The sequence below is a fragment of the Amblyomma mixtum genome, chromosome 10 (assembly GCF_055824585.1).
Source record: "Amblyomma mixtum isolate Tamu chromosome 10, ASM5582458v1, whole genome shotgun sequence".
In the NCBI taxonomy this organism is placed as follows: domain Eukaryota; kingdom Metazoa; phylum Arthropoda; class Arachnida; order Ixodida; family Ixodidae; genus Amblyomma; species Amblyomma mixtum.
In genome coordinates, this window is record NC_143021.1 from 165,433,758 (window position 1) to 165,458,331 (window position 24,574).

The 24,574-nt window shown below is 50.9% G+C and overlaps 2 pseudogenes; both read right to left on the reverse strand.

The window, feature by feature from the left end:
* Nucleotides 1–3,832: 3,832 nt before the first annotated feature.
* LOC149327630 (uncharacterized) lies at nt 3,833–4,802 on the reverse strand (annotated as a pseudogene).
* A 3,279-nt stretch (nt 4,803–8,081) lies between these two features.
* Nucleotides 8,082–9,850, reverse strand: LOC149327631 (uncharacterized; annotated as a pseudogene).
* Nucleotides 9,851–24,574: the final 14,724 nt, after the last annotated feature.

The window sequence follows — 24,574 nt, forward strand, 5'->3', positions numbered from 1 at the left end:
TCCTTATCATGGCATTGGTGATGCCATCCCTCCCTGGTGTTGTGTTCTTTGTGGCGGACATCACAGCGTGTCTGACTTCTATGGTAAGGGGTTCGTCCAGAGCGGGATTCGCTTCGCCCGTATATGCCAAGCTGCTGTCGGCGTGTGTTGCATTGCCGATATAACGCTGCTTGATGTTCTGTAGCAGTTCCTCGTCAGTGCCCTGGAACTGGTGCGCGATCCTTTGGGTCGTCTTACGAGTTTCGGATTTTGTCGTGGTTGAGTCTATGAGAGCCCTTAGCAAGGCCCATGTCTTGGCCCAACCTAGAGTCCCCTGAAGTTCGTTGCACTTTTGGTTCCAGTCGCGCCTCGAGAGCTCCGTCGCATATTCTTCGGCTTGTCTGGTGACCTCAGCGATTTTACGCTGGAGGCGCCTATTATGCTTTTGCCTTTTCCACCTTTTTAGTTGGCCCCGTCTGGCGTCCCAAAGGTGTAAGAGATGTTTGTCCACCTCGGGTGTGTTGGTAGTGAGGGCGACCTTTCGGATTAGTTTTTGCCAGTCTGTCTTGATTCTTGCGACCCAGCCTTTTATGTCGGTGACCTCAGCGTCTTCAGACTGCGCCCTGGATTTCCTATAGGCTTCCCAGTTTGTCACTCTAGCCTGGCCATGTTGTCTCCTGATCGGGAGGGTTTCTATATGGATGCGCAGGATGCAGTGGTCACTACCTAGAGTTTAGCCGTCGTTTTCCCATCTTGCGTGCCTTTCCCTTCTGACAAATGATAAATAAGCCTGGGCACGAATCTCGGTTGATGCTGTTCCCCACTCGCGTGGGTTGGGTGTGGTCAGTGATGAGGGTCAGCCTTCTACGATCAGCTTCCCTGGCTAGATCCCTGCCTTTCTGGGTTTCCCGAACGTAGCCCCAGCTTTTATGCCAGGCATTAAAGTCCCCCAGAATAACGATACCGTTCTTGCCTGCTGCTTCTTCTGCTTTGCCTAGGAGGTAGCTGAAATTGGCTTTCCTCTGGCTTGGCGGGCTGTACACGTTAAGTAGGAAGGTGCTTTCTTGGCTTCTCTTTTGGGTAATGATTTCTATAAGTACGTGGTCGATGTCCGTTCCCTCGATGTCGTGTCTGATTGCGGTGACTGCTTTCGCAACCAGCGTGGCGACATTGCTTTGCCCCTGCCCCTCGTAGACGGAGTACCCCGCGAGAGTGAGTGAGCAGCCGGTTTCCTGTAGGTCGATTATGTCTGGCGGAGAGGTGCAATTTGATGTGATGTTTAAGAAGACCCTGCTTTCGGCGGATCCCACGGCAGTTCCACTGCCATATTTCGAGGGTTTCCAACTTGAGCGAGCGTTTACGGTTGCTCGCCATACTGAGATGGCCTGTTATAGGGTTTTCCTCTGGATTTCATGGCTGTGAATTGTACTAGACGCTCTCTATCCTTGCGCGTCTCCTCTTGGATTTTGGAGATGAGGTTGCTAAGATTGTGGATCGCCTCTATAATAAATCTACCTCCTAGGCTTTGTTTAAAAGTGGGTTATGAGAAAAGAAAAAACGCGGTAATTCTCGCCTTCGCGGTGGACACCTCTGCCACGCCTTGAGATAAGCGGGCGGAATCAGGATGAGCAAAAGAGTTTCACCGGCCTCAGGTCGACTTCTTTGCCACTGACACTGCAAAGGACGCATCATTTTTCTCCGTTTCCCCACCATTGAAACGCGGCCGCCGCAGTGGGCATTTCAGCCAAGTAGTGATACCGATGCATTGATTATCGATTATTCAATGTGTTATCATTTCTGCAACTTTGAGGCGCCTATCGGATTCACGCGGTAACTGCTCACATGAGCTGTTGTATCAGTACTCACTGGCGTGCCTCGGTTTTACCCAGACTTGCATCAAAGGCGATGCCACTGAAATGTGTAAGTTGTTCATAAATACTTCACTTCACATTGCTTAAGTGTTAAAGACTATGCATAAAGATGCCGTGTAACCTGGCTACCTCCAAATAAATGTATGCACGGAGACAGCATCGCCTTAAATTTCTTACAGGCTGGGCAGGATGAGAGGTGGTTATTTTTTCAGGGATCAGGGTGCCGCAACGAAAGCTAAGCGTAGCTTAGATATCTCACCTGTCTCGCGCTACCTGAATCGTCCTCACTTGGTGTGTGCACTCACCTGCCATCACGCAACAACAATTTTTCCGCAGCCTGTTCATCGCGCCTGGCACAGCTTCTAACACTATTGAGTGGTGCTCGTGGTCTTAAGACTGCGCCAGGTGATCTGAAATACCTCTCAGATGTTGAACGCATGCGGAAGGCAAGAGGTAGCACACATACTACGTGGTAAACGTTCTAAGTTCGCCCCCAGGACGCTCGCTACCCACAGAGTTGTTTCTGATAACCTTCTGTACTCTCTGCCAGCAAATATTTCAATGCGAAAGCATTGCTAGGCTCTGTCGGCGAGGTCTTGGCAACAAAACGTGTCCGCAGCAGTTGTGTCGCTCACAGAAGAGGCAGGATGAAACGAGTGGTTGTAATCGATACAGGAAGATGTGAGGATGGTGCGCAAAAAAGGTTATGTCAATAGGATTATTAGTTAATTAATTAGAGCCAGTGACGTGTGGAAACTGCCGAAATAGCGCGCACGTCGATATAGTGAGTGGACGGGAAAACAACCGTGGACGGGAAAATTGTGGAAAAAAGTAGGCAAAGGAGTGAAAACAAAGATTGAAGTGAATTGAACTGTTTGATGAGTCATAATTAACCCAATAAAAAGCTTTATTGATATAGATTAATTAGTTTGGACGGTTGAGTAGGCTGGACGGGGATATAGTGGGTTGAAGGAAAAGCAGCGCTGGCACCAAATTTGTAAAGCACAGTGTGTGATTGAGGTTAGGGGATGTAATGAGAGTGAAATTAATAATTAGGTGAATAATTAGCGTGATTAACATGATTAGCTTTGAGACGTGCTAGCCGAAGTCCAGCTGACGTGCCCAGTGACGATGCTAATGGGGGAAAAAGGTATCAAAGAGAAATTTAGAGAAGCAACGATGGCCAAAGAGTATCAAAGAGGAGCAAAAGAGAGACGCGAAGTGTCGTGGGGCAGTGAATGCTTGCGCGTTCTCTCAATGCGGGTCGCCGCAGCGATAGCTAACGTTTTTATACGCAAAATATATTACAGCATATTTCTTTGTCGGGAGTACGCGTTAGCATGACATGTTTTGTGGAGAAGTCGTAGCTCATTCTAGGTCTGTTCAGAGGCTGTGGTAGCCACACTAGGATGTCGGCCAGGCTCACTGCTTGGTTAACATGACCCGACTTCGCCCGCTTCAGTTCATGGCGACCGGTCTTGGTGCGTGCTCGCTGCTGCGTGTATGTCTCCCATGGCAGATTTCGTGGCTCTGGTTCTAGTGCCGGTTAGCCGGTTTCCAACGCGGAGCAATCCGCTTGCACTATTTTGCGGCATTAGGTGTTTATCGTGAGGGAGCGTTAAGCCGTTTCTCCTTTCATCCCTCCCTCGCTTTCAGCATGCCTCACTCCTTTAGCTGTTTAACGCACCGTTTAGTGCTCGGCCACTATTCATCGTGAGTCGCGCTGATCGGGCTTTGCGAATGGAATGGCGGCGAATGGTTTGGCCGCCTTTTCATCTGTGTCTTCTGCTAAATAAAACCATCGTTAACGCGAGTTGTTAATCCCTTCCCTTAATCGGTTCAATAGATGATAAGCGCAATGGTCCACATCTTTGAACTCCATGTTGGCTTCTGTCTGAAAAACTTTAATATTGGTACATAATAGGGAGGGAGTTTGAGGTATCCCGGAAAGGGTCACCTCTCACAAGCACTAGGTGCGCTCCTCAGTACACGAGCCCATTAGCGACCGCTGCGGCTCGGACGCGCTCGACCAGAGCCTTCTGGCTCATCGTGGTGGAGCAGCGCAAAGGACGGGACACAAGAAACAAGGAAAGACGAACACAGGCGCTGCAACAGCACCAACTAGCCCAGCAACTTGCTCTTCTAACCTTCTGGCTCACCAGGTCGGAGCAGCCGAGCACGGCTGCCTCCCAGTCCTCCCTGGTGGGGTTGGGTTTTGGGGCAAAGTTCGGGGTTGACTGACATGCCCATACCATGTGGAAGATGTCCGAAGACTTCTCCGCAAAGTAGGGACACTTTCCTGTACATGCTTTAAAACTGCAAAGTGGTTTAAAACTGCCGGGCACAGCAGTGTTTTCGTGTAAAGATGGAGGAGTGAGCGTTCCCCCTTGTTTGTAAGACCCTTACAGGGCTTAGGATAAATTGCGTGGCCCAAGTGGTAGAATTCAGTAATTTGTCGAAAAGTGAGGGCCGGATTGGGTTCGGGATCCGTTTTGCAAGGGTCTGAAGTCGTTGCCCGGAGAGTGAGCGCGCGGGCGGCAGCATCTGCCATTTCATTGCCTTTGAGGCCCATGTGAGCAGGAGCCCATAAAATCGTTCGAGACGCGGGGGCCCCGAGGTAGTCGCTGTTTTGAAGGATGCGATACGCAAAAAAAAAGGAATGTATCCCTGTTGACTATTTCTGCAGTCCCCTCTCGAGTCGGCAAAGATGACTCGCGAGTCCTGGTCTGCGGCGGCTAGCGCAATGGCGACTTCCTCCGCATGTGTTATGTCTTGAGGTCGGAACGTTAGGCCGTTCACCGCGACGTTTTTGTGGACGCCTGCGGCCGTGTACGACCCCCCATGGTGAGGGCCGGAGGCGTGCACGTAGAAGATTCCGCGTTTGTTTCCATAGTGGCGGGTCAGTGCCTCCGTCCGCGCAAGGCGCTTGGCACTGTGGTCGTCACGTGTCATAGTGGCCGGAAGAGGACGCACGTGCAGGGCGTATCTCCAGACTTCGGAGATGCGTACGCGCTCTTCCGTCAGTGTTGGGTGGTGGATGTGTAGTGGGGCTAATGGGCGGCGTCCCGACAGCGTCTTTGAAAGTCTTGTGTATTGGTTGGTCAAGTGCGCCTCCCGGAGCTTCGCGAAAGTGTTTACTATCCCCAGGCCCATGAGGCGCTGGTTGGACGTGTTGACCGGGAGATCGAGGGCACGCTTGTACGTACATCTTTCTGAGAATCACCTCGAGGGCGTTCTCGTCAACCTTGACTGGTCACGGAAGCATGCGCCAGCCGCAAGGCGTCTCTGCACCGTAACCCCCCGCCTTTGTTGGAAACGCGGCGGGCCATGAACCCGCCGATGTTAGTGGATAAAGACACCACAAGTACTATAATCCCATCGTGTTCGGGGATCAGGCCACTGGCCAGGGATAGTTCAATTTTGGTGGTGCACTTAGGCGACGCGCGAATGTGCACAAATTCGGATTTGGACGTGGAGCATTGAAGGCTACAGAGGCGGACGTAGGCATCCACGATCTCCGTTGCTTTTTGCAGGTTGGCTTCAATGTCTCTAACCGATCCATGTTTGGCCCAGATGGTTATGTCGTCAGCATACAGCGCATGCTGGACGCCTTCACCTGCGCCAGCTGAGCCGGGAGTTTCATCATGGCCAGATTGAAAAGTAACGGCGATAGGACCGCACCCTGTGGCGTTGCTCACGCTCCCATTTGATAGGGGCCGTGTTTTTCGTCTTGAATTCGGATGACAGATAGTCGATCCGAGATAAATTGCTTGATATACTGAAAGGTGTTATGTCCACAGGTGGTCTGGGAGAGATTTCGCACAATAATATCGTGCGTGACGTTGTCGAAAGGACCCTTCAAGGCTAGGGCGAGTACTGCCTTATCGTTGAAGGGGTATTCGAGAGGGTTCAGTATTTCTCTGTCGAGTTGAAGCAGAACATCCTGCGCAGACCGGTGCAGGCGGAAACCGAACATGGTGTCTGCGAATGCATTTTGGTTTTCCAGAAACCCAGAAAGCCTGGCCGGCACCATGGTCCCCATCAGCTTTCCCGCACAAGACGTGAGGGAGATGGGGCGGAGGTTGTCTGTGTTTATGGCTTTGCCGGCTTTCGGAATGAAAGTTACCAGGGCGGTCTTGCATTCTATTGGGAGGGGTGCCTAATGAAGCCAGTGTGAGTTGATGAAGCCGAGGAGGGTTTCCTAGGCGGGGTCGGGAAGATTGGCAAGCAGTTTCAGATGTATCTTGTCCCGGCCCGGTGCCGTTCCTCGTTTCATTTTATCCAAGGCCGCCTTAAGGTCGTGAAGCTGGAACGGCTGATCCAGCTCCGCGTTCTGGGAACCTGCATACGAGTACGTGGGCCCTCGGGGGTCCTGTTGAGTGCAAAGATACTGGTGGCGAAGTTTGCACGCTAATTTTGAGGTATTTCCATCGAAGCTATGAACAGCTCGTTGAAGATGTTTCTGTGTCTCGGCGCGAGTTTGAGTCGGGTCAATTAGGGCGCGGAAGAGGCGCCACGTGCCCCGGCTAGACATTTGTCTGGCCGCCGTGTGACAGCGGTTCACCCAGTTCGAGTCGACGAGTTGGGCCGCGTACTCTGTCGCTCACTGCGTGAGCTCGGCGATGCCAATTTTAAGCTTTCTATTATGTTTTTGGCGGCGCCAACTGCGGGAGATGCAGAAGGTGGTTGTCCACCTCCGGCCTTGTCTCCGAGAGTATAATTTGAGTTTCGGTCGAACGAAGGTCTGTAAGCAATGCTTGTGTCCATGCGTGGTATCATTGTTCGTGGATGGAGGCCAAATTGATGTAGCTTTGCCGGAATTTATTCCAGTCAGGGAGCCGAGCTTGGGCATGGGGTCTTACTAATGGATTAATCCTTACGGTAGTATTGATAAGGCAGTGGTCACTACCGAGGGTTTCCTGCGTGTGGCCCACTATGCGTGTGTAATGTTCTTGGGAAAAGTAAGGTCTGGACACGTATCCAGGGTCACGGAGTTACCCACCCGCGTTGGATATGCAGGGTCGGTGTGGAGAGTCAGGCCCAGCGCGGACGCAAGTTCCGCTAGCTTGCGTCCCCGCTTATACTCACGCACGTAACCCAGAAGCGTACTGTGGCCGTTGAAATCGCCCATAGTTACTAGGGGGTCCTTGCCCGCAGCCTTTAGAGCGCGGGTAAAGAGTGTTGCGAAAGTTACATTTTTGAGCCTGGGTGAACAGTAGGTGTTGAGTATGTGGCGTGGTGCATTGCGTTTCTTGAGCGGAAGGAGTGTCACCATCACCTACGAGTATTCAGTGCGAATTTCCAAGTCGACAAGATTCCGGTTATATCTGCCGTCGCTAAAACCTTCCTGCAGAAACAAAAAGGCGCCCAAAAAAGACCTGACTACTCGGCTTCGAAGCCGGTTGTGGTCCCCTATGTGCACCAGGTGTCCCATAACCTGAAGAATGTGGCCGGTAGACACCATGTACCTTTGGTGTTCTCCGCCCCCAACAAGCTATCAAAGCTTTGCTCGCGCATTTCTGGCGTTTGTAAAAGGGTTGCAAAAACAAACGAATGGCACTTCCTATGCTGAGTGCGCCAGAGGAGTGGTATACAGCTTGCCCCTTTCTTGTGGCTCTTCCTATGTAGGCCAAACTGGCCGTTGCGTTATGACCGGCTACGGGAGCATGCAAAAAATGTTGACAATAATGATAAAAATTCAAACCTTGTAAGGCACATTTCTTCCTGCACGTGTAGGGCAAGATTTGAGATGACAAACATTCTAGGCAGGAGTACCAATGTGAAAGCCTGGCTTGTCTTAGAGGCCTTCGATGTTAAAAACTATCCGATCGCTGCGTAAGTGATGCTTCGTTGCAGATCTATGATGCTGAAGTTTCATATCCTGATTCATTGTATAAAATTGCGGTCTTTGTGATGTGTGTGCCTGCTCTACCTTTACGCAAGCTCTGCTTTTCTGTATATATGCTATTGTTGTTTCACCCCATTAAACAGTTGGTAGTTGCGCTCGTGAACGGTTGTGTGTGTTTCTTTCTGTGTCCTGTCTAAGTTGTTGCGCAATTCACTAATATACGACTAGATTAGCCGTATAATTTTTATGCACACAGAGGCACGAAGAGGTCCTGCTGGAAGGTGATGTAATTTTTAAGGGTTGCGCCGCTCCCTGGCTCCTGGAGGGCAACCACCGCCGGAAGCGAGTCGAGGGTTAAAAGGAAAAGTCGGAGATCCGCCCGCTTACTGCGGGAGCGGAAGCCCCGATGGTTCCACTGAACAATTTGGACGAGGGTGGCTGAATTGGTTCTTGGGGAGCGCCAGATAATACGACTGCTTGCCATAGTCATTTAGGTTAAGGACAGGCGGTAGTGACACTGCTCCGAAGCCAGCACTCGCGGGGAGGGAGGCGTCCTCCACACCGGAGAGCGAGCGGGTGTCGTCGTCGTCTACCTCAGGGGTGCGCCTCGGAGGTTAGAGAGGGCGTCCGGATACGTCCCTGTACGGACAGCCGGGCCTGCCCGAGGGGCGCGAGGAATGCGCAGTTTGTTGGGAAATCATTGCGGGGATTGTCTCTTGCAATTTGGAGATTGCGTTGGCCACCATTGAGATTTGGTTTTCTGTGGCGGCGAATCGGTCGTCTATTGTTCCGAAGCGGGCCTCGAAATGGGCTTGCAATGCGGTCTCCGCGCTTGTTGCCGCCTTCGGTGCCACGAGCTCACTCTCCATCTCTGCCGCGGGAGGAGAAGGGGGAGAAGGTGGCTGGTGCATTTTAGATTCCAATTCGTTAATTTTCTTTAGCAGTATCGCGTTTTGTGCCCTGAGTGCTGCTATTTGATTCTGCTCGGCGCTGCGCGCCCCAGGGAGGGGAATGAGAATGGGGGAGGAAGAAGCAGCCCCGCCCGAACCACTGATCAGGTGTCCGGTTTTGACGATGTCGGCCCAGGTCGACGGTCGCTTGCCAGCACCTCCGGGAGGTGGCGCCAGTTTTTGGGTGTTGGAGGTTGGAGGCCCAAGATGGCGGCATTTCTTCTTGGGCGCCGAGTTCTTTTTCTTGGCCATTTGGGCGGTCAGTTTTGGAGTGCGAAATTTTGCCACACACTCGCGTGAGTTGGTGGCATGGGCGGCACCACACACAGAACACCGGGGTACACTGTTGTGATGTGCCCGCAGCACTTCCAGTAGCGGAGCTTGGAGACCGCAGAGTCCACACGTGTCCGGCTGCAGGTCCGGACATGCGGTCGCGCGATGCCCGACGGCCCCACACTTGCCGCAGGCCGGGATAGTTTTGTAGTAATTTTGTACAGACACGACCATGTTGTCGTAATGCGCGCCTTGTTGGATGTTCCAAATTTCCGGATTTCCACGATGGTGCCGATGCGCCTGCACACTCGTTGTTGAGGACTTTGTGTGGTGTCCGTGTGACGGACCACGATCACTCCGTGGCACGTGTTGCCGCCGTCTTGTCTGAGGTAACCTTGAAGCTTGACCGATCTCTTCTCGGTATTAACTGCAAAGTTCCCGATGAGCCGGTAGGCCGCCTCGATGCCCGTGGTATGCACGATGATGATGTTTTGTTCTCGCGAGGGCAGAACGGAGATGGCGCGGGCCCGTCCCGGCCCGAGCTACGCCAAAATAGCAGTACCGTAGCCGGTTTCCATGAACGCCTCGTGAAGGGAAACACGTTCTCGGGGCTTTATGACTACAACGTAGTGTTCAGGAGGGGGTGTGGGCTTTGGACGCGGCTTTCATTTCGTGAACGCCTTGACCTTGCTTCCCGTGGCGCGCGTTGTCGGAGCTGTCATGTTTCCGGACAATGCGACAGCGGCCGAGACGGCGCCGAACGCCGCCATCCGGGCTTTGTCCTGGGAGCGGCGTGCAGCCGCTTGAAGCAAAGCTTGACTACAAGTTTTGGCAGAAACTGGCCAATTTGTGTCGCCGACGGTGGGGACCGAAGTCCACTCCACCGCCTCAGGGTCGCAGGCACGTAATTTAAGCGCGGAGTTCTCCATTTTTTTACTCGGAAGGCTGAGTCCAATTGGCCGAGCGTCGGTGTTGTCGTTAGGCTTAACGACGGTACCGCCGCGGTCGGTCGAAAATCGGCCGTAAATTTGATGAGAATGGGCCCACCTGGACGAATATGGTATCCAGTTGTTCCGCTCGACGTTCCAGATGAATAGATGCCACTTTGCCGGGGTAGGATGATTTGGGTCTCCGCCCGAGCCGAAAACCGGCGGAGCCGAAACACACACGTCTGCTCACGTAGTGCGCTCAGACGCCCCCTCTCCATGTTGGCCGCGCAATGTAGGCTGTGTCGAGAAAATGAAACCGGTGGCCGAAGTTAGCTTAAGGCCACTGCGCTTCCAGTGAAAAGTGCAATACCGACACAATATTGCGCTACACTGTGCACTGTGCGAAGATCCTACAAGGGATGGGTAAAGAACGTACGTTTGAGTTTTTGGCTTGTATTAGTGCGGGAGCATTACGTGCCTCACCGTTGGTGCAGGAGTGGACACTTACCCGAACATACTCGAGTTACTCGGTAGTAACACGAGTAAGCTCGGGTAAGTTCGGAGATGCGCCGCGCAAGCTGCAGCCAACAGAAGGAATCTAGGGTAAGTTCGGAGGAGCTTCGCGCCAGGTGCACAAAAAGTTGCTCGGGAAGAGCAACATGGGTCACACAATCCCTACGGGTGGCTGTGAGAGGAACAGCCACTTGCCAATGCAGAGGCGCATCGCTTAACCGCTGCGCCACTGCGCTGGAATTTGTATGAGGACTCGTCGCCAGCTATGAATGTTAGGTAGAGATTGAACAGTTTTGCACATATGGGAATTAAACGATGGATCTCTGCATGGTGTGCAGTTAGGTGGCTGTGACCATTTTAGCGTGCTTGTGTGTATACTCCCAGGTACCCTAAGAGCGTTGTGGGTAGTGGTCTCAAGGGATGCCCTCGACCCAGCATGGCAAGCTCAGCCAGATACCCGCTACCAAGTGACAACAGGTTTTTGGATGTTTAGTGCCCAGTTTTCGCCACTTGCTACGCGGAGAATCGGTTGGAGCCAATGTTTAACAAAAGAAGCAAAATTTATGAAGCAAAGAGGCAATACAGAAGAATTCTCTAATCACTCGTACGAGCACATACAAAGTGGTAAACAGTACAATGCAACTCGTGCAAAGTAGCGGTCGAGAGGGATTACAATACCACAAAAAGCTTTGCATCTAAAGTGCACTAACACAGCAAAGGTAAGCAAAACAGAAGACAATATGTTCACTGGGCTTTACGATAATGCAACGACCGAAGGATCACGGTGAACTAGTCCCGCAGGTTGGAGCGCGCTGCCTCGATGGTCTGGGCGAGTGGTGTTGACCCGGGCGGTACGGGGTGACAGACAGCAGTCAACTCCCTTTATGTGTTAGAGGCGCGCTGCGCGTCCGTTCATTCTTCGCGCCAAAGTAGGCGCGCACATACAGTATTAACTCTATATAAAGCCCCACATTAATTGCAAAATGTGGAATCGAATTTACCAAATTTGCCTACCACCGTATGGCTAATTTACAATCATGATTTGCTGTGTCACACCCTCAAACACGTAATAAAAGTCACAAAAAGAGACATAGTGTATAATACAGATCAATCTATTTTTATATTTACTATCAAAATTACATGTCTATATTGAGAGCTGGTTGTTTGCCTTTTTGTTTCAGCAAAGTATGGCACAGGTGGTAACATCTGCTCCCCCTTGAATAGCATTGAGCATTTTTTTTTTCTGTATGGAATATAATATTCCATGCAAAGACGGCTTGCACAGTTTTGCGAAATACGCTGAACGCAGGAGACTCAGTACACTTTCTTTTTAGAAAAAGTAAGCAGATTATCGATGTCGCTTCACATGCATGAAAACAGGGGAGACGGAACTCTTACTTGAAAACCGCACGAAAGCACTCTTCTTATTGTCACGTTGTAGTGACGGCAGTCCAGCGGTCAGGAAGACACCAGAAATACTTGCAAACGAAGCTCTTTATTTGGTCTGACTTGCGCCCGCAAAAGAACTGACTCACTCGGTGGCGGCGTAAGCAACAAGCGTGCTCGTCAATCGTCGAACTACGAATGCCCGCCGCTCGCGGCATCGCTGAATTTAAAGCCGGCAAAAACCTAGATACAGCCTTTCATGGCTGCGATCAATCGAGATTAGACTGGTCGCTTCTCGCGTCACGAACATAAATGATAACAGCCCTTTCCTGCAGCCTTGAGCGTGAACGAACAAACACTACAATGATACGTGGCATTACCCCCTTCCAAAGAAGCATCGTCTCGATGCTTTAAAATGAAAATAAACACGGGAAATGAAACTTCGAGCCCTTTAGCATTCATAATATCGCTTCAGGCGTACGACATGTACAACTTCCGGGCATGGGCGGCGTCGCTGAGATGCTGTCGTGGCGTCGGGGATGACTTCATAGTCGAGGTCACCCTGTACGGGCCAAAGTAGCGTCGCAGCAACTTTTCGCTCAATCCACGGCGGCGAACAGGCGTCCATATCCAAACCCGATCACCTGTCTTGTAATGCGTGTCTCGTCGGCGCAGATTGTAGCCTCGGGCGTCGGTGTGCTGCTGGTCTTGAATGCGAGGCCGCGCAAGTCTTCGGGCTTCCTCGGCGCGATGAAGGTAGGCGGCGACGTCGAGGTTGTCTTCGTCGGAAACGTGCGGGAGCATTGCGTCGAGTGTTGTCGTGGGCTTCCTACCGTATACCAGCTGGAATGGGGTAAACCTGGTTGTCTCCTGGACGGCAGTATTATAAGCGATGATCACGTAGGGCAGAATGGAGTCCCACGTCTTGTGTTCGGCGTCGATGTACATGGAGAGCATGTCTGCGATGGTCTTGTTCAGACGCTCTGTGAGTCCGTTGGTTTGTGGATGATAGGCAGTGGTCCTCCGATGGCTTGTCTGGCTGTAGTTTAAAATGGCTTGCGTCAGCTCCGCTGTAAACGCCGTTCCTCTGTCTGTGATGAGCACTTCTGGGGCGCCGTGTCGCAGGAGAATTTGTCCGACAAGAAATTTTGCGACTTCTGTTGCGGTACCACTAGGCAACGCTTTTGCTTCGGCGTAGCAGGTCATGTAGTCGGTGGCCACGACGATCCACTTGTTTCCTGTTGATGAGGTCGGAAAGGGGCCGAGGAGGTCCATCCCTATTTGCTGAAAGGGCTTAGTTGGCGGTGGTATGGGGTTCAGGAGTCCGGCTGGTCTAGTCGGAGGCGTTTTGCGTCGCTGACACTCACGGCACATTTTCACGTAATGGGAAACGTCGGTAGCTTGCCGTGGCCAATAGTACTTCTCCTGGATGCGGTGCAACGTGCGAGCAATCCCCGGATGTCCTGCAGTCGGCTCATCATGACATGCCTGCATAATTTCTTGCCTTAGATTTTTGGGCAGGACAAGAAGATGCACTGTCCTGTTCGGCGCGAAGTTCTTCTTCAGGAGGACATTATTGTGAAGGACGAAGGACGACAGTTACCGCTTGAAACCTCGGGGAGGCGATGCGGTCTTGCCTTTCAGATAATCAACTAGGCTTTGCAAGTCAGGATCCGAGTGCTGCTGCTGCGCGAAACTGGTTGGTTGGTTGGCCTCGAGTAGAATGGCACATACCCACTACGGGGGAGTGGCCAAGACACAGGCGGTGAACTGTTGGAATGATTAGGAGCTTTAGAGGAAAAGGAGAATTAATAGGGTATAGGCTGACAGATTGGACGACGCAACGAAAGGGGCGCTTACCGGTCCTAAGAAAGCGTCGTCGTCTTCTTCTTCGGGTGCTGCGTCGACAGGAGCTCGTGACAAGCAGTCTGCATCGGAATGCTTGCGGCCAGATTTGTAGACTACTGTTATGTCGAATTCTTGAAGACGCAGGCTCGAACGAGCAAGGCGGCCGGAGGAATCTTTCAAATTGGCCAGCCAGCACAGAGCATGGTGATCGCTCACAACCTTGAATGGTCGTCCGTATAGGTAGGGGCGAAATTTGGACGTGGCCCAAATAATGGCGAGACATTCTTTCTCTGTCGTCCAATAGTTGGCTTCGGCTCTAGACAGTGAACGGCTAGTGTACGCGATAACTTTCGCCTGTCTGCCATTTTTCTGAACGAGGACCGCTCCTAAGCCCACCCCGCTTGCATCGGTATGAACTTCGGTTTCGGCGTTTTCATCAAAGTGCCCGAGCACAGGAGGGGACTGTAAGCGGCGCTTCAGCTCGTTGAAAGCTTCCTCTTGTGGCCTTTCCCATTTAAAAGGCATGTCAGCCTTGGTAAGTTGAGTCAAAGGTTCAGCGATGCGCGAAAAGTTCTTGACGAATTGTCGGTAATAAGCGCACAATCCAAGGAATCTGCGTATAGCCTTCTTGTCATTAGGCTGAGGAAACTCTGCGATCGCAGCCGTCTTCTGGGGGTCTGGGCGAACTCCATCCTTGCTTACGACGTGACCAAGGAACAGCAGCTCCTCGTAGGCGAAGTGGCACTTCTCTGGTTTCAGTGTCAGGCCTGAAGACTTGATCGTTTCCAGCACTATCCGAAGCCTTCTGAGGTGGTCTTCAAAGCTTGAGGAGAAGACAACAGCGTCATGTAAGTAGACTAGGCAAATCTGCCACTTCAAGCCTGCGAGCACCGTATCCATTACTCGCTGGAACGTCGCTGGGGCAGAGCAGAGGCCGAATGGCATCACCTTGAACTCGAAAAGTCCGTCTGGCGTGATGAACGCAGTCTTCTCGCGATCTCTTTCGTCGACTTCAATTTGCCAGTAGCCGCTCTTCAGGTCCATCGATGAGAAGTGCTTAGCGTTGCACAGCCGGTCCAGTGTATCGTCGATGCGGGGGAGGGGGTAGACATCCTTCTTCGTAATGTTGTTCAGGTGGCGGTAATCGACGCAAAAGCGAAGGGTGCGTCTTTCTTTTTCACTAGGACGACCGGTGCAGCCCAGGGGCTCCTCGATGGCTGTATGACGTCGTCACGAAGCATTTCCTCAACTTGCTTGCGGATATCTTGGCGTTCTAGCGCCGATACGCGGTAGGGGCTCTGTCGCAGTGGTCGCGCGTGTTCGTCTGTGACAATGCGGTGCTTGGCAAGCCGGGTTCGTCGCACATTCAATGCTGACGAGAAGCAATCGGTGTACCTTTGAAGAAGACTGCGTATTTGGTCTTGTCTGCTCCGGGGTAATGCCGGGTTGATGTCGAACGTGGGTTGATGGCCTTGGTCAGATGGTTCTGCGGGTTGGTCGGGTAGGGCAAATACGTCTCTGATGTCTGCCAGCTCGTCGAGGAAAGCGATCGTCGTACCTTTGTTTAGATGCCGGTATTCTTCGGTGAAGTTGGTTAGCAACACCTGGGCTTAGCCATTTCGGATTTCGGCTACTCCCCTCGCGACGCCCAATCCTCGATCCAGGAGTAACTGGGAGTTCCCCTCGATAACGCCTTCGGCATTTTCGATGTCTCCAGTATCTACGCCGACGAGAACACTTGATCGGGGCGGCACGCTCAATGCTTCATCGAGGACGTTTAAGGCAACGTGATGAGTCGCGCCCGTCGCAACAGGTCTGGCTTTTTCCGTGGAAAGCTTGATCGACTTAGGTCGAAGGTCGATGATCGCCCGATGTTCGTTCAGGAAGTCCATTCCCAAAATAACGTCTCTCGAGCATTGCTGTAGGATCAGGAAGGTTGTCGCATAGGTTCTCCCATTTACAGTAACTCTCGCGGTGCAGCGTCCTGACGGCGTAATCAGGTTGCCACCTGCGGTGCGGATCAGCGGGCCATCCCAGGTTGTTGTTACCTTCCTGAGTCGGACAGCGAGTGGGCCAGTCATGACAGAGTAGTCAGCTCCCGTGTCCACCAAGGCAGTAACTGCGTGACCGTCGACCGTAACTTCAAGGTCACTTGTTCGCGTTCTCGTATTGTACGTGTCTTCGGTGTCCGATCTCGGCTTCGTCGAGTAGTGAGGCTGTGGTGGGCGTACTGCGACGTTACTTCACTGGGCAGCGGTAAAAGCTTCAAGTCTGGCCGCGTCGTCGTCGTCGGTGTCGTCGTCGTCGGTGTTGTCGACGGTGTTGTCGTCGTCGGTGTTGTCGTCGGTGTTGTCGTCGTCGGTGTTGTCGTCGGTGTTGTCGTCGGTGTTGTCGTCGTAGTTGAGGCATGGTCTTGAGTACTCGTCGATGGAGGATCTTTGCCATTGCGCTTAGAAGCAACCTCACCTCCAGAGGCCGCTTTATTTAGTTTAACCTTCGGGGGCTGGGGGAGCGTCCACGCACGGCGTAACCTCGGCTAGGAGATACAAAGCGCGGGGACGATGGCGTCGGAGAACGTGATAGGCGGCTCGGCGATGAGTATTCTTCCCGACGTAAAAACTCCTCGATTTCGGCTGGCCGCTGGCCAGGTCGGGGTCGTGGAGCGTCGTAAGAGAACCCTCAGATGCCCCAGTCTTCTGTATGGGCAGTGCCGGAGGACGTGACCGGCTTCGCCACAGTGGAAGCATAGTGGGCGGCTCTGGTCGGGAGTTCTCCACTCGTCGCATTTCCTCGGCTGCGCGCGTCGCTCGTAGGACGGGCGGGTTGGGGCGAGTGGGCGGCAGGGTTGCCAGATTGGGCTATTAATAGCCAAATTGGGCTACTTTTTGTCCGAGTTGGCGTCAGAAATTTCGTTTTGGCTATGTGGCTACTTTTGGGCTATATCTTTTTCATGCGTGAAAAAAAAGGTTATTGTAGTTATAATGTGCTCTGTTACAATTATACAGTGAGAGAAATAAAAGGCATGCTGGAATCAAAATGCAGGCTATAGCAGGTTAAAGCAATTGAGTGCGTCTGCTACAAAATGACAATTTGTAAACGCTGTGTTCGAGAACACATGCGTTTCAGGCGGTCAAGAATCATGGCCTTTCGATTTCTTTTATAAAGAGTGGACACTACGTGAAAGGAGCTGGAATTAAAGGGTAATATGTTTTTCTCATTATTGTGAACGTGCTGTTAGAGTGAAGATAAAATCGACATAGATCATCTAATGGCATATATCCTTGATTTATTCTGAGCTCATGCATATCGTATAGAATGTAACTTCAAGAAGTCGCATGCTAGATGCTTTGAGGTGACGCTCTCAGTGAGAACCTTTCTCTTAAAGCATAAAATTCAAATGTGTGGCTGCTTAAGTATACAGTAAGGTTTCTTTCACTGTTGATGTGTCAAATCTGCGCGCAAACATTTAAAAGGCGAAATATTCCGAAACTAGAGCTGCGATTGCGTTATATAGCGCCGCCGTTCTTTTCCGCGTGCAGAGTGGCTGTCGTCACCTGCCTTAGGTGATATGGCCTACTGCCGCGCCTGCAAAGTGGAACTGCAGCCCCATCTTTAGAACCTGGTTAGCGCACCTGGTTAGCCGCACTGGTTAGCGCGCATGACGGCTGCGAAACGTAACAACGGAAAGAACACGCCGTGCGCACCCCCTCAGACATCATGTGTGGGAAAGAAACCTAATAAGTAAATATTCCTGCCGAAAATTAATTAATATGCTTAAGGAATGTCGTCACAAAAACAAATATTTTTGGCTACTTTTGGGCTACGCAAAAATTTCGCTTTTGGCTACGTTTGGGCTACTACGGAGGCCAATTTGGCTACCTGAGGTCGGAGCCATCTGGCAACCCTGGTGGGCGGCGGTCCAACGCAGCTGGCTGAGGGCGATAAGGGCTTGGGTCCCGTCGTCGAGGTGCAGGACGGCGCACAGCTGCGGCGTAAGTCATGGCTGGGGGCTGCAGAGGCTGCGTGGGTGTCAGCGTCACACCCAAGGCCTGTTGAACCTCGTCCCGGATGACGTCAGTGAGCGATGAAAGTTGCGGCTGCGTTCCCGTTGGCAGCAATCGTCGGAGCTCTTCTCGCACAACTTCACGTATGACCTCCCGCAGGTTATCGTTGTTAGCGGTATCCGTGTAGCTTGCTGACAAAAAGCGCTGCTGGCGGTATTACTGGCGGGCTCGGGCGTCAAGAGTTTTCTCCATTGCGGGTGCCTCTTGTACGAATTCCGCGACGGTTTTCGGTGGGTTGCGAACGAGGCCGGCAAATAGTTGCTCTTTAACTCCTCGCATAAGCAACTTCACCTTCCTTCTTCCTTCATGCTCGCGTCGGCACGCCGGAAGAGACGCTTCATTTCCTCAGTGTACACAGCAACGGTCTCGTTTGGGTGTTGTATGCGAGACTGTAGCAGCTGCTGGGCTCTCTCCTTTCGCACGACGTTCGTGAAGGTCTTTAGAAGCTGCTCCTTGAAGGTTTCCCGGTCCGTGAGGTTAGCTTCCTCATTCTCAAACCAGACTTTTGCTGGTCCCTCCAAGGCGAAGAAGACGTACCTAAGTTTTGTGGCATCGTCCCAGTTGTTGAAGATAGCCACACGGTCGAACTGCTCCAGCCATTCTTCGGGGTCGGCGCCAGGCGAAGCGTCGAAGGTTGGTGGCACCCGGGGCTGGTGAAGAATGATTGGAGTCGTCGTCTGGGGCAAGCTCATGGTAGACGTTGCGGCTGGCTTCCGCTTCCGGGTAGGGTCCGGCAGATTCCCGAACTCTGCTGCGTCCCCTTGCAGGCGTCGGCTAGCGCGGTGGACTGGGCTCAGGTCCTGCGGTTCATGACTCAGAGGGCTGGTGTCACGGCTTGTAGGGGGTGTCCGGTACATGGAAGGCCACCCAGCACCTCCACCAGATGTCACGTTGTAGTGACGGCAGTCCAGCGGTCAGGAAGACACCAGAAATACTTGCAAACGAAGCTCTTTATTTGGGCTGACTTGTGCCCGCAAAAGAACTGACTCACTCGGTGGCATCGTAAGCAACAAGCGTGCTCGTCAATCGTCGAACTACGAATGCCCGCCGCTCGCGGCATCGCTCAATTTAAAGCCGGCAAAGAAACTTCCAGATAGCAGGACAAGATCATCTACAGTAATCTGGAAAAACCTAGATGCAGCCTTTCATGGCTGCGATCAATCGCGATTAGACTGGTCGCTTCTCGCGTCACGAACAAAAATGATAACAGCCCTTTCCTGCAGCCTTGAGCGTGAACGAACAAACACTACAATGATACGTGGCATTATAGTCCATGGGTGTCTAATTCAGAGACATCATGGAGTAAAATTCGCTGGGACCATTAATTTCCCATTTTCTTGTACGCCTGCAAGTGGCGAAGACAAAGGCACACGGCGCAGGAATATTACACGTGGCCTGAGAGGCCTGCTGCAGTGCGAGAAAAGCGCATCTGATACTCATCCTGCACAAACGATAGACGAGCAATCTCGTAATGTACGCAACATGAGTCGGACCACACAGCACTCCACCACGGTGATTGAAGAGGTAGTCAACGTTCGGTAAATCCATTTCATCAAAGCTGAAAAATAAAGTTCTCACCATTCTGTGCACTACTTTGCGCTAGACATTTCGCATGAGAGTTGGCATACAGAAGTCGCCCCTGTGCTTTGTCGCTTTCTCTTTTCCTGCCGGATTAACAAAAGGTCGGCGCAGAGTCAAAGCAGCAATTACGCCAAGAACCATACTCATTTCCGAACACGTTTAATTTAAAAGCATGGGGGTGTTCGCAAGTAGAATCTTGCAGTCCAGGCTAATGAATTACGTCATAGTTGTCAAAACGTGTCAGATGTGGATTTTCGATAACGAACGCAATCATCTTGAGCGAGCACGCTTCGACGGCGCGCTGGTTGTGTGGCTTTTTGCCGCCTTGCTAGCTACAGTCAATACTCGTTGGGCGAGTGTTCGGGAAAGGAGGAGACGACGATGGGAGAAGTTCCTTACATTTTTCGGAGAATTTGTGATAGCAAGAGAAACAGCAGCTGAAAAAAGGGTAGAAGAAAATCTAGGAAGGGTGGATGAGCGGCGCTGCGCGTAGTTGGGCCCGAGGGGAAAACAGGTTAGAGAAGGTCAGCATACCTAAAACAGAGCAAAAAATAACTCCTAGCATTGTGCGGGGGCAGTGCTCCTCCAAGAAAGAGGCTCGGCCCAGAAAAAGGTGGCTGTATGGGACTTGCAAGAGGGGGGGGGGGGGGAGGGTGAAACAAGTGAAAGAATTCCGGAATGATTCGAGGATGCGTCATAGGCAGTTGAGAACGTGAAAAGCAGCAAGGAAACACCAACGCGTAGATGTCAAAGAATTGTCTGCGTACAAGAGGAAAAACAAAAGTGAAGAGCGAGCCTCATGTTCGGCGCCCCAAACGCTGGAAGTGGAAACGTGGAGCTTCGGCACGGATTTCGTCAAAACGGCTCCAAACATTAGCGTGATGCATACATTTTATACGCACCAATGTAGGCAGGTCGGCCTGAGCCATAGTCATGTGGCCCACCCACGCGTGTCGTCTGCGCTATAGTCGAATACAACTTAAGTCTGCAGTGAAGCTCCGCCCAAATTCAGCCTTCGCGCACAGAATTCCTCCACGACGATAAAGTAGTCCGCTGCTTAAACGCTTCTTGTTAGGTAAACAAGAAGCTTATCACAAACAAAAAAATTATGAGCTCTAGAGTTTTGATACATGAATTATTTGATGTAGTTGAACATTAAAAAGCTGATTTCGTTTACAGTTGCGATTGGCCAGCGGAGTAATACAGGACGCCGCGGACCGCGGCCCAGAGTTAGCAAGTGCTGTTTTTTAAAGTTGTATCCACTATAGCTCGATATGACTCGACGCGCTACTCAGCAATGCACCAGTTCCGGCTCATTAGTATTAAAGAGTAGCGCAAAGAAAAAGCAAACGAAAACGATAGAATTACGATCGGTTAAAAGTTCCGAACTTTAATTTGATAAAGGTGATATTTATAAGCAAAACCGCATATAAGAGCCATATATATAGAATGCCAAAAAGCACAGTAGAATAAAAAAACAATTTACGACATTAAAAAAGCTAGCCACCCTAGCTTCGCGGCTTCAGGAAGCAGAGCAGTTCTTTTGAGAATTTTTTTAAAAATCTATCCTATATATACAATTTCTTTCTCGTCTCCTGCTTCTTCACGCTGTAAATGTGCAGCACGTTTTTCATGTCTACTGTTCATTTGCGATAAAACCGGAATCCCGCGTTATTAAGATCGTTTCTTATCTCCTAATGCGTCTTGCATATATTTGTGACCTAGTTAAGTTATAGTAACGGAAAAAGCAATTTATTTGTTTTTTTTTCTGGGGTGACGCATTTTATCGCGACGATGTTCGTCTCTGTGTTTGACGAGAGCGGTAGCTAAAAGCGTATTTCATGTCTTCTCAGGCTGTGAATAAGTAAGCGCTCTCAACACTCTACGCAGCAATATTTTTAAAGACTATGAATGCTTATACTGCGGTGTGGCCTGCCGACGCCATTTAGACATTTTGCAGTGAACTGCGGCTAGCTCAAAGTAGTCACATCGTATCATATTGCCACGTATCATTGTAGCGTCTGTTCGTTCGCGCAAGGCCGCAGAAAAGGGGTGTTATCATTTTTGTTCGTGACACGAGAAGCGACCGGACTAATCTCGATTGTTCACAGCCATGAACAGCTGCATCTACATGTTTCTAGATTACTCTAGATGATCTGGACCTGTTATCTCGAAGTTTCCTTGCCGGCTTTAAATTGAACGATGCCGCGAGCAGCGGGCATTCGTAGTTCGACGATTGACGAGCACGTTTGTTGCTTACGCCGCCGCCGAGTGATTCAGTTCTTTTGCGGGCGCAAGTCAACCCAAATAAAGAGCTTCGTTTGCAAGGCTTGTTGCTGTTTTCCTGACCGCTGGATTGCCGTCGCTACAACGTGACAATATTTTATGAGTATAGGTCGAAGCTGCCCCTACTGAAAAATCCGGTATGAATTTTAAACCGGAACCGCATACCGGGTTATTGTACAGGATTTGCGATACCGGATTACCGGAATATCCTGTATAAAACAGGACAGTCCTGTATAATACAGGACTCTCCTCTTTTGTACAGGATACTCCGGTAATCCGGTATCGCAAATCCTGTACAATAACCCGGTATGCGGGTCCGGTTTAAAATTCATACCGGATTGCAGGACAGTCCTGTATTCTACAGGCTAGGCCCATATTATACAGGAGGGCCCTGTATCACAGGACAAAGGCAGGAATAAAATGCTTCAAATATATTCCACTTGGACTAAATCTGCCCAAAAACTGGGGCCATAAGTGTACATGCCAAAATGCTGCAATATACAGAGCCTCAGAAACTGGTAATAAGGGAGTAATTACTCATTGGCATCCACCCAAGCGCAGCCATACGGCTACAAAGGAAAGCTGTACGGCTTTCTCAGAAACTACGTAGTTAAAGAAAAATTCGTCCTGGTCCGAGGTTCGAACCCGGAACCACCGCCACACCGGAGCAGTCGCTCTACCAATTGAGCTAACCGGGACGGCAAGCTTATGGTAGGGCGAGAGCGAATTTATCAGTAACTCGAAGTTTCTGAGAAAGCTGTACAGCTTTCCTTTGTAGCCGTATGGCTGCGCTTGGGTGGATGCCAATGAGTAATTACTCCCTTATTACAAATCTACTCCACCTTGGGGGATTCCCCTAAACATTTGACCAGAAACTGGTAATCTGCGATTATCAGCGACTCGTATTGCAGTCGATGTGCAATTGTGTTATTTGCTCCCAGCTTTTACCAAATATTGGTAGCTTGGTGAGTATTGTAATGCATCAAAAACTCCAAAAGATGTTTATTTTTTTCGCATGTCTTGAACCAGCTCACTGAGGTAATAATTTAACTCTTTGCGACGATCTACCGGCGCTGGGGTCTCTACAGGGTGCTGGCCAATGAAGTAGTGAAAAGCACCTGCAGAAAAGAAAATATGATTGGTAGTACATAATGCCCCCACCTTATCATTTAATTGCATGGGCACTGACACACAACATAATGCATTGAGCACTGTGACATGCAACTTACGGCCAATGGCTTGTAGCTTTTCAGGGGTCTTCCTGCCCACTGTCGAGGCTTCTGACTTCAGGTTCCGATGGCAAGCTTGCCCTGTAACGCTCCTTTCCAGGAGTTGTGGAGTCGTCCAAAGGCTGCGTCCTTGCAGAAACGCGAATCTTTCGGTGCCACCATAACTGCTGCCCACGTTGCCGAAGGAATAAAAATTCCATTCCCTAGGTGGACCTGTATACAATAATTACAAATGCATACCCCAGTAGCACAAACGGGGCTCTGAATTGCGGGCCCTCGTGGGCCCAGACAAGCCACAGACAAGCAAGGCGTCTCAAGACGCCAGGCCCTGAGCATTGGCAATGCTCAGTATCGTGAATGCACCTCACGCCTTCCATATTTGAATCAATAATGTATTGAAAATCTGCGTCGTAACATTGTTGGTGTGTAAACAGGTTGCTCGGACGATTCCGATGCTTGCGTGGTCATCCTCCATTATTTACGGCACATACCGCAGCATCGATGCGATGCTTGATGTTTGTTCAAGGGCTTGAGCAGCTGCCCCTCAGGACGCTTATCGATGATTGCTCTCGCACGTGTACACCACATGCCTCTGTAAAGAAAGAATACAAACTATAAAACTAATTTTAGTCGTGTTATCATGAAGGACAAGCAATTTCGGTATGTAACTGAAAGAAAATTTTGCGCTATTCCGTCCCTCTACGCTGTGCAATCTACAAAGTTTTAGTTAAAAAGACACTGGACAGTTAGAACGTTTCTGTTGACGCCGAGCATATGCCCGAGACGGAGGCAGTACTTATAGAACAGAGTGATTTAAAATGCGTACTTACGTCCTAGCAGCACGACGTCGCTGTCATAAAATCCGCCTTCACCGCCGTGGCCTCCACCGGTCACATGTTCACCACTCACGTCTTTCGGAGTGAAGTCATTCACCACTGAGACAAGGATGATAGGGTTCCATCATATTTGCACTGGACGTACGCATGAAAGGCGATGTCATCTTTGATCATGGATTGATCAAGGCAACACGAAGAAAGGCGCAAAAAATTGTATAACACAAATTCAACGCCAACGAGCGAGTGCCAGCGTGTTTTCGCAGCTACCTTCATCGTTGACACTCAATTTCCCAGCCGCAGGAGAGAAAAACCTGTTCCAAACAAACGCAGGAAAGGCGGGGGAGGAAAGTCACCGCGCTGCGACCGGGCACAGTGAAGAAGCAGAATCGGACCTCCTCGCCACTTCATGGAAGCCTCGCGGGTAGCGTGGTCGGGAGGGCGGCTTAAAATGCTCGGTCGTGGGTTGTAGAGTGAGCGCCTCCGCGCCGCTTCGGGGAACGCACTGGAAGGGACAGGACAGAAAAGCCAGGAATGCGCAGGTTTTTTTTTTTTTTTTGCGACCGGACCCAGGAAAAGCAAAGGCGGTGAGGAGAGAAAAGAAAAAAGCTTTTAAAAAAAAAATTGCGCCAAGACGGGTTACTCGTGTAAGGTTTCTACAGGTGGTTTTTGTTTTTATTTTGTTCTCTCGAGCGCTGTATCTTTTAGTTGGCACGAAGCGTCGTCCTTAAGGGAACACCCCAAGCTGCCGGCTCCGTTGAATTAACCTTTTCTTGTTGGTCGATAGAAATGTTCTGGCCGATTTGTGATTAGTATGTGTTCCTGATAGAGTGAAGGGTGGGGCCCCTCGCGATGACGCTTGGACAAGTTGCGTTATCAATGGGCGATCACTTGAAGAAGAAGTGCAAAGAATTCCTGCACGAAAACCAAGAATTTTCTTTCTTCATCGATGCGTCGCTAGAGGCTGCCGCTAGCGAACATTTA